The sequence below is a fragment of the Glycine soja genome, chromosome 7, assembly GCF_004193775.1.
Source record: "Glycine soja cultivar W05 chromosome 7, ASM419377v2, whole genome shotgun sequence".
Lineage (NCBI taxonomy): Eukaryota > Viridiplantae > Streptophyta > Magnoliopsida > Fabales > Fabaceae > Glycine > Glycine soja.
Window position 1 is genome coordinate 4549524 of NC_041008.1, and position 9704 is coordinate 4559227.

Genomic DNA, 9704 nt, shown 5'->3' on the forward strand with positions numbered 1-9704 from the left:
TTACTATCCACGCAGGTCTAGGTTTGGTGTGGATATGAGATTAGATATATACTATAGTATCTTATTAAGACCCATTCATTTTCATCCCTACTCTCAAAATTAAATATTCATTTTCATCCCTATTCTCAAAATTAAATTTTGTTGATTGTTTATCCCATTCAATCTATCATTTTATTTTTTATTTTTCAATTGAATTTTAATATTTTTATCTCTAAATTGTTAAATATAAATTTATATTACTGTATAAATTATTCATCATAAATCTAAAATATAATTTATATGTTTAAAAATAATAAAATATTTTTTTTAACAATTTATAGTATAATATAATTTATATATATTAACAGTATTTATTTATCTATTTATCTTGTTCATTTCACAAGCTAAATATTAGTTTAAAAAATTACAAATGATAAAAATAATCACAATAACCTAGATATTTATATACATCCCTTTATATAGAGAGAACAACTACTATAAATATGTTTATCCTATGCAAAAATGAAAATTATTAATCTTAACTGTTAGATTAAAATAAAAAATTTTGATTTTAATACTTAAGAATTCAAATTAAAACCTTATAATTAACAAATCTTTAAAAGGTTCACTTTCCCAAAGTCAAATCTTTAGAAGATTTCAATTATCACATCTTAAAGTATCTTGTCACTCATTAACTCATTATTATTTTTGTAATTTTCGATACCACCATCTTCATGACCATTGTTACCATTGCTATTGTTATGATCATTGTCATTCCACTATCACCATCACCGTAATTATAGTTGTCATTTCCATTGTTGACACCTAATTAAAAGTTAAAAAGATAAAAAATAATTATTTAAATTAAGTTTTAATTGAATACAAATACAAACACAATAACCAAAATAATCTTATAGATACTGAGTTTGATTTTCCTTTAAGGTCTCAAGTTTGAGCCTTTTAGATAGAAAAAATATAATTGAGGGGATAAATCATTCTAAAAGTAATTATTTTTTGATGAAGATTAATCATTACTAAAATTAATGAATATTTTGTACCAATCTTATGCGTAAAAAAAAATAATCAAATGTAGTTATTTGGATTTTATATACCACACATTAATTTACTGTGGCTGTTTGTATTTGGGCACTTGGTTATTTTAGGCCCCTACCTATTGGGTTATGGAGCATCGGCGTGGGTTTGGGGTGAATTTGCTTTAGCCCACGGTCATTTTGTTGTGGAAGAATTTGGGATTAACTCTTTTATATATATTGTAACCTCTTGTGCTTTTATATTTACTCAACTTACTCTATTCTTTTTTTTTTCACTGGAACTTACACTATTATTAATATTTTATTTTATCTTTTTTTTTTATAAAAAAAACCAATCAATCGATATTATTAAAAAAATGAAAGAACCAATGATAAGAAATTTTGATTTGATCTTTTCATATTCATTGACTTAATTGAGTTATGAACACTTGAAACCTATGAAAGTGGTATCTATCTGTCTTCGATTCCTAGAAGGAAAAAAACCTATGAAAGTTAATTAGTGCTTTTCTTATCTTTAAACAATTTTGTTTTGGTTTGCAAACCAAATTTGTCCACATGTGATATATAATTTCATTTCACACCATAATTACCTACTGTGAAAGAAAAAAAAAATACTGTTGTTTGTCAGCAAAGAGCTGATCCCGGATCTCTGATAATGGATTGCCCTGCTTAATTGGGTCCCTTCTTAGTAATTCCAGGACACCATGGTAGTAGTGTTATAGAAAAAACATTTTATTTTTCTTTTCTTTTTGGTATTTAAACCTAACGGGCCAGGCCTTACTTAGCAACATACAAAATGCAGTTTTCTCATGAGTCATTAGATGAGAATTGGATATTTTTACACTTTAACCACAATTCTCCATTAATTAATTAGTACTACCAATCTACCATTAAGGAATTAAAAAAGAGAAACAGTTTTTATACTCATTCAATCGCATATAATTAACTATACTTTTACAATAATCAGCATAAAATTCATACTAATAATGATTTTTTTATCAGTTGAGAGTATAATTTTTGTACAATATTAACCTTGTATAGCTATTAAACTTGTTAAAAAATGGTTGTTAACACATAGAGCTAGCAATAGCACATGTTTGTTTCCTACTTAGACGGATGAATGGGTCCCATAGGAAGAAAAAGGAACATCCAAAGTCGCCTCTGGATCCCACTAGAATGTGTCAAAGGGGTCTAATTCTGCTATACCCTACCTGTGGGCAATCACTTCATTAGATGGTACACCTAATTAATCTATGTATGTATATATATGCATGGAAAGACTACGAGAGGTCCTCAACAATTCCTATCCAAATAGTAGTACAAAGACTCCAAAAAGTTTTTTGGGGTTACTTAGTTTTATTCGCTCTCCAATTATTCGTGGAAAAGTTATCTGTGACCATAAAAGCTGTATGGGAATTCAACAAGCATGACCCAGCAGTTTCTCTTTCTCCCTCTGAAGCATTTCATGCATCGGGAAAACACAAGGCAAACCCCCCCAAGGGCTTCAACTTTATACTACTTTACAAAAGGTCAAAAAGTTCCAATTTCCCAAAAGCAATTCTTTATAAGACAGCATTCACATATTCATAAAGTATAATTACTACAATCAATCCCTTTAATCACAAAAACCATCACATTAATTAAGATCAAGTTGAATTTCACAACTTTTTATGCCTGAGAATTCTGCACACACAAAAAGCAAGCAAAGGTACAGAGTGAGATCATGCATAGTCAAAATGAAAGCTTTTACCCCGAGAAATTTGATTAAAAAAAAAGGACAATGTATTACAAGCATAGTATGGTCTTTTGTATTTTATGACAATTCACGAGGTCATAATTTGTATTTTGTTACAAGCATAGTTTTTTTTATGACCATATTATAGTAAGATAGTTTGGAATGGATACATGGGTTGCGTTGAAAATAATAAAGTGAATTTGGGTGCAAGTAATATGAATACGTGAACAAGAATGGTGATAAAGAAAAGTAGTGCTGTATGAGCATTGAGCGCTGTGATATCGATCATGTCATTCGTGTTCCCCAATGCCCCTAGCTATGTGCAGACCCTTTTTGTCTTCTATTCTGAATCAAACTTAATATGAAGCTGTAGTCTCTTCCACATCCCCGTGCTAATGAAGAAAACAAGGCAAAAAAAAAAAATGTTAAATAAAAAGACTCCAACAAAATTCGTTTGTTAATTAATTAATCATTGAGTCCCATCATTGCAAATTATTAAGCATATAATAATAACAAAAACAAACTAAAAGCTTACTACACTGCAGTGAGGCCGGTTGGGACAATGCCCAGTTGCTCAAACATTCACCACCTGCATTAAAATCTTTGCTTCCTAACGAAGCATTCACATTCTTTTGCTGCTTCTATGATTAGTGAGAGGGCTAAAACGCACAATTGTAATGTTTCCTGAACTCATGATCAAGATTCATTATCCTTAATGAAAAAAATAATTACCTTATCCTTGAAGAACTGTAGCTATCGATGATAGAGTTTTTTTGTTTCTTCTCTGCCCATAAATTAATTAACATCGAAACTTAAACAGTAGAAAAAGAAGCACCTTGTACATTGTTTGTTTGATTGTGCAGGAAATTAGGGTTTCAGTTATCAAATGTGGGATATCAAAGCCAGGGAAACATTAAAGCTGTCCATTGAAAAACTTACACTGTTCAGCAGCACCCACAAGAAAAACTGATTCTATTCTGTATCATCACTGCTCAGATCTACCCATTTTAGTAACAAATTGAACTGAAAACGAATGACAAAGCAAACAGAAAAAAGTATAGATCTGTGTGACATTACTAAATCCAGCCATAGAAGGAAGCTAAATGCTACCCATAATAACAAGAACAGATTCAAGGATCATCAATTTATGTAACAAATCACATTAAAGACCTTGATTGGTTTCTTATAATAAAGGGGAATTAATTAAGAAACAAGTTTTTGACCACTTGAAGCACAAAAATCCAATAAAGAGAGGGCAGAGGGCGGAGTCTACAAGGCTCTTGACGCTACATATGTTCATTCTGGTTACAGATGGCACATTTAATCAAATTAAGACTCGATTTGACCACAACACGGTTTGACAATGGTGAAATGATTAATGAAAATAGTTAATAATAATAAAAGTAAAAGGGGTGTCATCCACTCTCTTCTTCTTCATATAAGACTCAAGGACCAGCTTAACATAATAAAAGTAAATCATAGAGATTAGAGACATAACATAGGCCACGAAACCCTAAATAGAGAGAGAAACTAGGTAGAGAGAGAAAGGTCGAATGAAAGAAAAGGGGGGGAGGCGGAGGGGGAGGGGCTTGAAAAAGAGGAGAATGTTTAGCTGAGTTTCAAAGGTGGCCAGATCTGAGAAAACATGGCAGAAACAGACAGATCGGATACTGGAAAACATAATTGGGAGAAGATCTGGCTAATGATGAAGGAAGAAAAAGGTAGTTACACCCTGACAACAAAAACACCATCATAACTTGATCAGAGAAAAAGAGAGAAACGAAAAGGAAGTAATGATGAAAACCTTTTGCGCACAAGTGAAACCACCCCCAGGTCAAAATGCTTCATCATTACACCAATCTGCAAACTGCCAACATCTTTAATTCATCCAAAAACCAAACCCCACGACTCAGATCTACCTACATTTAAGAAAAAAACAAAACTTTATTACTAAATCCCATAAATCCAATAAAAAAAAAAACCATAGAGGGGGGTGGGGGGAGAGAGCAAACAAACCTATAAAGCACTCCATTAGCAGATGCTACAAGATAGTATGATACTTTGTTACCATGGTTGGATCCCAGGTTTATACATATGAAAAAACATCTGTTGAGCGAAGTCAGTTTCTGGTCGGATGAATCTCGATCGGAAGATAGGGGTTTTCGGTTGAAAAGAATTTGGAAGCATATAATTGGGGGGAATGAAGCCTGGTCCGAAAACACTAAGCATTCCTTGACCACAGGTATAGCAGTCTACACAAGATCAAGAAGAAGAAGGGTCCTCGAGCCAGACAACATTCCCCTCAAAACACAAAGCTTCCTTCTCAAATGGCCCTTCTTTCTTGTTGAACCGCTCAGAAAGAGGTAGAGAGAGAGAGAGAGAGAGGGTTTAATTTGTTAATTTTCATGGCTCACTCACTCACTACTACTCTCTATCCCTCCCCCACGAGTCTTGGCTATCTTCAAGGGGGGTCTGAGAGAGACAGAGAGAGAGAGAAAGGAAGAGAAGATAGTGTTGTGGTTGTGATGATGAATGGGTGAATGAGAAAGAAGAGAAGGGGAAGGGGGGGGTTATAACAAGAGTAAAAATAAAGGAGGAGAGGAAAGCCAACGTCAAAAAAGACAAAGGATTGGTGCAGGCTAGACCCTACCAGCTCGGTTCTCACTTCCAGAAATGACCACGACCCCATGCACCCCTTTTTAATTTCTCTTTCTAATTAAAGACTTTTTTTTCTTCTTCTTTTAACTCAACGTATCTCCTAGTTCACAATTATATATATATTTATAATGATATTAGTACAAAATAATTCAATCAAAGTGATAATTAATTTTTATTAAACACTGTAAATATACACCGTATAAGTATTTATTTTCTAACACATTTTATTGAAACTCTAAATTATTTGATTAAAGAATTTGGATGAATTACCACTACTTATGTGAAGGTGTTGAGAATTAAAGAATAATTTTTCAAGATGCAGCAGCAAGCCTGAAATTTATTTATGAAATGGACTTCTCTTGCGTTAGAGATTTTTGTTATGATTGGGAATAAAAACAACAGAGGAAAAATTTCTAAGGATATACAGGTTTATTTAAGAAATTAACTTGACTAAAGAAACAACCTTGCTTAACGAGTTACTAGTATATATAAGTAAAGAATATATTTTTATTAAATATTTAATGTGACAGTATAGTTAGAATTTGAATTCTGAGACAAATATTAAGGTGAGTTGTTGTATTGTGTGTGAATGAACAGTGAAAGTTGCTGAACTCATTGAAATCCACCGTTCGATTTGGCAGATGATGTGTTATGTCCTCGTACATGCATTGACTGTACCTATTACTAGGACTTCCAGAAAACCGAGAGCGACCATTTGATTTAGTGAAAATGAGCGTGATGGTGTCATCCAAAGGGGGATCTCTGTGCAGCCTCACCTCGCGTAGATCCTAGCTTTACATTATTCAACAGTACTACTAATTCAGATAAAGAGAAAAAGAATAAAAGAATGGTGCAAATTCAGTTAGCAAATTAAGGAACATGCATTGACTATTTTCTATTAGTGAGAAGATATAAATTCTATTTATTAGTTCAATCAACGGTTATTGTATTTACATAAATGTACAAAGATGTTTTCTTGAACCTTAAAGTGACACCATAAATTAAAACTCATTTCATTTTACTCTGAAATATGTTAGAGATACACATGTAATTAAAACGTATTGATGGTATAATTATTTATATTAATGTCTAATCATAAATTTCAATATACAGTAGAATTAATATTTTTTGTAATAATTACACTAAAATATATATTTAAAGTAATTTGTATTTTGTTGATTTTTTATAATAAAGGTATATATGATTTTCTTAAAAAATAGTGGACAGGGATGATTATTTATAATATTACATATAGTGTCAAATTATTTATATTCAAATTTGAATTCTAAATAGAAACTGGGTTTTCTACAAATATTTTTAATCATGTTATATATATGTTTTAAGGTTAAATACATATTCAAAATGCAATTCAAAATTTTATATTCAATTATTCTTAATTTTCTGCAATAAATTTTTAATAATTATTATTTCTCTCTCATTTAAAATAAATCTAAAAATATTTTAAAAATAAATGAAGAAAGAATATGACTAAAAAATTATTATTATTATTATTATTAATATTGTCTCGTCGTCTTCAACATTTAAGAGTATGCAGTCAAACAAACATTTAAGAGTATAGATAAAGTACAATATATCTACAAATATCTAAAAATAAATGAAGAAAGAATATGACTAAAAATATTATTATTATTATTATTAACATTTAAGAGTATAGACAAACAAGAACAAAACTATTGTTCTAAACGACAAAAATAGGACGCGGATTTATACAAACACTTTAGCAACTTTATTTTAAAATGGACAGTATTCAAATGAAATATTATAAATATTATAGTTGTTTTTAATCAAAATTAATATTTTATCTTATATATTAATATTAATATTGGCAACAATTATCAAGATTAAACGTGAATCTTGATTGAAAAATAACATTTTCAATACTTGTATTATTATATTTTGTTTTGACTATCTTAATAATAAAGGGGCTGGCTAATTTTTCTGGATTTAGTATTAGAGACTAAAAATATATAACCAAAAACATAATAATTATTATGGTCTGCAAGACATAAACGCATATATTAAAATGAAAATATTAATTATTATCTTAAGAGTATTAGTTAAGGAACTTATGATAAAAATATTTTTATTAAGAAACGAAAAATTATATTGCTTATAATTATTTTTATATTTTCTTATAATTTATACAATTAATGTCTAGAATAATGATCAGCAATATCCATATTTAAAAGCATAAATGAAACATGATGAAAACTATTTTAGACGGATAATGTTATAAAATTGTGTTTCTTAATTAGGTCAATCAACGGTTAATAATTGAGAAAAATGGAGATAGTAATATTAAATATTACACTATTATTATTATTTTAATTAATGTTCTTAAAATATCAATTATCTTTAAAAAGCCATTTAAAATATTTTTTCTTCTTACGTCTTTTTTTTAATATAAAAAAAGTGAAAGTAAGCAAGAATTGCGAGCAATCAATAGGGGCGTATGCAATAATTTCTAGTCAGTAAGATAGACATAATGATGGTTTAAATTATTAAGAGAAAAAAGGAATCAAAAGTTAAAAAGAGGACTAACAAGTGAGTCAGAGGAGTGGTTGAGGTATGAGATGCTCGATAATAGGAAAGCCTATTTATTATTAGTAGCAGCCTAGCAGCTATTGTTGTTGACGTGTTTATTATTTTATTTTTTTCAGAAAAAATGGTAATAAACTATTTTTTTGTTTTAAAATAAGTATTGTAACTAAAAAAAGTCCTAACATAAATATTATATTAATTATTAACTTTTCATCCCATGTTGATTTCTACTAATATTCCTAAGGAGTATTACTTTAATTTTTCAATATAGTAATATCAATACTATTAATGTTAGTTTTGTAAATTTATTATTTTTTATTTATTTATTAACATTTTTAGTTTGTGTAAAATTACGACATATATTTTGAATCAAATAGCAATAAATAAGTTTAAGACTTTCCTAACTGATTAAGGAATTAAAAATAATTTTTTTTATTAAAATTATATAAAAACTACTATCTTAAAAAAAAGTTATTCTTGTACGCTCTAGCATTTTCCATAAGTTTGTAAACATAACATAACGTTAGTCTGACTAGAACTAAATTGAATGAAATCTTGTAAATAATATATGTAATTGAGAAAAGAGACTATGTTAAAAGTGAAAATGCAAAAACAAACTAAAGAATAATAGGTATTTTTTTGGATCAAGGTATTTCTTAGTTAAATGATAACGATTAATCCTTCAAAATTTATTTAAGAAATTGGTTTATTTTAATATATGTTTTTATATATAAAATTAAAAGCTAAGTTTATGATAACATACTAAAAAAAAATTATTTATGAATGCTATCATATTTTATACCAATGTTAAAAAATAAAAAAAGGAAAGGGTAGGGATGTCCTCGTAGGGCGTGTAACTTTGAAGCAGGCAAGGAATTGGAGGGGTCCACTCTTTCTCATTTGCATTTGCTTTTTACCCCTCTCCCAATTCCTCGCCGACTTTTCCGTGTTCACTACGCTCAGGTCAAATGACGCCGTTTTAACCCAAAATAAATAAATCAAATCAAATCTGAAATACTGCTACGTAACGTAATTCTCAATAGTAAAATAGAGAGAGATGAGATAAATAAACAGAAGAGAGGCAGTGACTAGTCGATAGCATCGCATTTACATCATCACATGCCATTTGCCAACCAGCTCCTTAATTTCATCAACTTTTTTTTTATTTATTTAAATTCTACTATTGCTTTATAAATTATTTGTATAATACTACCAATTTGGAGTGTTTTTAGTAGCAATGAAATGGTTAATTAAGAAATGGAGAAATCGTGTTTGAGTACTGTGTATGGAAAAGAGAGAAATAAAAGTTATTTAGAGACGTGGACTACAGAAAAGAGAATGAAAGACAGAGTAAGAAAACGATTTTTTTTAGAAAGATGATGATTTTGTAAGTTATTTAGTTTACAAGAAAGTAAAAGAAAAGGTTTTTTTTTTTTACTAAAATTAATTGATCTCTTCTGTATTTTTCTGCTGTTTTTTGGTACATGAGAAAATATATTTTTCTGTTTTATCTTTTGATAACATATATATATATATATATATATATATATATATATATATATATATATATATATATATATATATATATATATGATGATGATGATGATGAACAATTACGGAATTTTTTTTACTAAGCACGGTTGATATTTTTATAAACTAATAAATTTGATATATCCTTCCCAATTCATCAATAGACCATTTTCAGTGCATGAAACTAA

At 29.0% G+C, this 9704-nt stretch overlaps 1 long non-coding RNA gene across 1 annotated transcript; it reads right to left on the reverse strand.

Moving 5' to 3' along the window:
• Nucleotides 1–2759: 2759 nt before the first annotated feature.
• LOC114418279 lies at nt 2760–5344 on the reverse strand. The gene is made up of 2 exons (XR_003667998.1): nt 4783–5344; nt 2760–4685 (listed from the first exon to the last, which is right to left on the reverse strand). It is a non-coding gene; the product is annotated as an uncharacterized LOC114418279 (long non-coding RNA).
• Between the last annotated feature and the right edge of the window lie 4360 nt (nt 5345–9704).